The sequence below is a fragment of the Haliotis rubra genome, unplaced genomic scaffold, assembly GCF_003918875.1.
Source record: "Haliotis rubra isolate DU_JTF1 unplaced genomic scaffold, ASM391887v1 Scf393, whole genome shotgun sequence".
In the NCBI taxonomy this organism is placed as follows: domain Eukaryota; kingdom Metazoa; phylum Mollusca; class Gastropoda; order Lepetellida; family Haliotidae; genus Haliotis; species Haliotis rubra.
The window spans coordinates 645,927-649,281 of NW_025767072.1; positions in this window are offsets into that span (position 1 = coordinate 645,927).

A 3,355-nucleotide genomic window follows, 5' to 3' on the forward strand; every position below is an offset into this window, starting at 1 on the left:
GGACGTGGACTCACAGCAAATGCCATACGTGCTCATGGCTTTTGGATAATCGGTTGTTCATCATCAGTGAGGTATCATATCGCCAAGTGTGTGATATGTAGGAAACAGCGTGGTTCAGTTCAGGAACAGAAAATGTCGAACTTGCCGACTGAAAGAATGTCAGAGGCTCCTCCATTCACTTATTGCGGTATGGACATTTTTGGTCTGTTTTACGTGAAAGAAGGAAGAAAGGAACTAAAGCGTTATGGCGCTTTGTTTACCTGTTTAGTGTGTAGGGCTGTACACATTGAGGTTACCCACACATTGTCTATGGATTCATTCATAAATGCGTTGAGGAGGTTCATCACTGTTAGAGGACCTGTTCGCCAGTTGTGATGTGATCAGGGTACTAACTTTGTGGGAGCTCAAGGAGAATTATATGATCCTGATTCTGTGAAGAACTTCATGTTGAGCAAAAACTGTGACTTTGTGTCATTTGTCATGAATCCACCCAGTGATAGTCACATGGGGGGAGCATGGGAACGACAGATTCGTTCGATCAGAAGTGTACTCTCTAACCTCATGTCACAAGTCGGAAAGCAACTGGATGACGAAGGTTTACGAACCTTAATGGCTGAAGTAATGGCGATAGTGAACAGTCGGCCATTAACAGTGGACACTTTGTTTGATCCAAACTCATCAGAACCGCTGACACCAATTCATCTTCTCACCACTAAATCAAACATTGTTTTAACGCCTCCCGGCAAGTTTCAGAAAGAGGTCATGTATTCTCGCAAGCAATGGAGACGTGTTCAGCACTGTGTCAATGAATTTTGGCACAGGTGGAGAAGAGAGTTTGTGCAAAACCTGCAAGTACGTCAGAAGTGGTTACGACCATGTAGAACTTTGAAAGCTGGTGACGTTGTGTTATTCATGGATGATAATCTACCTCGTAATCAGTGGAAGATCGCACGTGTTTGCGAAACTTACACTGGTAAGGACAATCTAGTATGTAGAGTGAAGGTGGCTGTCGGGAACAGAAACCTGACGGTGAGTGGTAAGGGACTTGGACCTGTATCTTACTTGGAGAGACCAATTAACAAATTGGTTTTACTGGTGGAGAAGGACGAGCAGAATGAACTCTTAACTGTGCAACCAGTGCCAAATGACATTTGCACATTAACATTAACATGAACATTCATGGTATGAGCAGACATTGTGTGCCAAATTCACCTCAATACTTTAGTGTGATGCTAGTTAGCGTGTAAAACTCTAAAGGAATTTGAAGTAATTTTATTCATAATAGTTTTATGTACAGGTGGTACTGTTGTGTTTGCAGATATTGCTGTACAAGTGTTTGAAATTAGATAATCCTAATTTGGGGGGGGTGTAGCAGGTAATGTGACGAGTTATCTCCATTAGACCAGTACAGTGCGCAGCAAAATGTTTGTCTGTCTGTGTGTCTTTTTCGAAGCGTGAAACTACACAATTTCACGTTCGCCATCGTTGTTCGTCGGAGTTTGTAGGTTGGAAACGAAGAAAACAATAAATTCAATTGCGCAGAGACGAGTTTTTCTTTGTGAGTACGGAACAGAAACTGTCTGTTTAAAAGTATCATTTTTCCTTTCATCAGTTTAAACATTTGCTAAAACACATTGTCTCGATAATAAACTATCGTAATTCCTTTATAGAATGGATCAGGCAAAGAAGCTATATTAGATATACAAAGAATCTGGCCGTATTGAAGATATGCCACGGTCACGCACACCTCAATGTACTTCAAGACGTGAAGTCCGAATAATCAGGAAACTGTGTTTGAAGGATAGATATGCTACATTGAACATTCTTCATGGTAGACTAAAGCAATCAGTGTGTAAACAGGTTAGTCGGATGACTATCTCTCGTAGACTACAAAAATCTGGGTTAAAATAATTTGTCCCTGCCAGAAAACCAAAGCAAAGAAAACAGCGATTTTCATTGGCTAAACGGGTCAAACATTTTCGGCTGCCGCAGTGGAACAAGATATTATTTTATGATGAATCCATTTTCTGTTGCTTCAGTAACCGAAGACGCTTGAGAGTTCCACGTTTCAGCTATGAACGTTACAAAACAACTTGCTTACAGAGCACTGTAAAGCACCCCTCTCAAGTTCTTGTCTTGGTGATGATTTCCCACAACGGACCAGGAATTCTGAAAATAGTGAACGAAACCAACAACATATCATCAACGATATTTCCTGTCTGGTTGTTCCAGATAAAGGCTTTGTGTTCCAGCATGATAATGCTCCAGATCTACACGTGATTACCTGGCTCGCATGGAAATTCAGGTGCTGCCATGGCCGGGAAATTCCCCTGATATGAATCCCATAGAGACAGTGTGGGATATCATTGGGAAGAAAGTAGCAAAAGAGATGCCTACATCAAGCCATGACCTCTGGAACTCTGTCAAAAAACATTGGTATTCTTTGCCAAATTCAGTGTTCAAGAATCTCTTCAAGCCCATGCCAAAGAGAATCAAAGCACTGGTCGCCACCAAAGGTAGAGCTACGCATTATTGAATAAAGTTCACAAATAAGCTACGTTTAATTGTTTTTTCCATGTTTTCTTTTGCATATTCATGCTCAGTATGATTGGTTTGAATGGATTTCCTTAGGTGAACAAACTTTTGATACCCAACTGTAAAGATGGGTTCCATATTTATTGGTGACCGCCTCCGTGGTGTAGTGGTTAGAGCGTCCGCCCGGAGAGCGGAAGGTCGCGGGTTCGATCCCTGACCGCGTCATACCAAAACACGTTAAAATATGGTCCTTGTTGGTCCCTGCCTGGCGCTCGGCATTAATGGGTACAACAAGGACTGGTCGGCTCGGAGTCAGTATAATGTGTCTGAGTGGGGTATTCATGCTTCACTGCGGCATGGTATCTCAGTGAGCTAGCACTATAAAACCAGCTTGCGTCTGCGCTAGTACAAGCAGCCGCACATACACATACACACGCATGCACGTCGTCATATGAGCGAAATATTCTCAAGTACGACGTTAAACCCAATTTCACCTCCTCCCTTACCATGCCTATTCTCCAGATCTTGCACCTTCTGACTTCTTCCTCTTCCCTCAACTCACATCTGTCGTGAGGGGCCGCAAATTTGAGACAGATGAGCAGGTCATCACTGCTGTAGAGGAGATTTTAGGGACACGTGACAAACAATGGTTTTCAGACGGGTTAAATATACTCTCCCAAAAAAGCAACGCATCGTGAAAATAGCAATTTCATGTAGCAATGAATTAAAACGTGATTCATTTTACAAAGGTTTTGCTCTGTTTATGAGTCCTATGGTGTTTATGTTTTGAAACATCACAACAAAACGCACCATCCGTAAA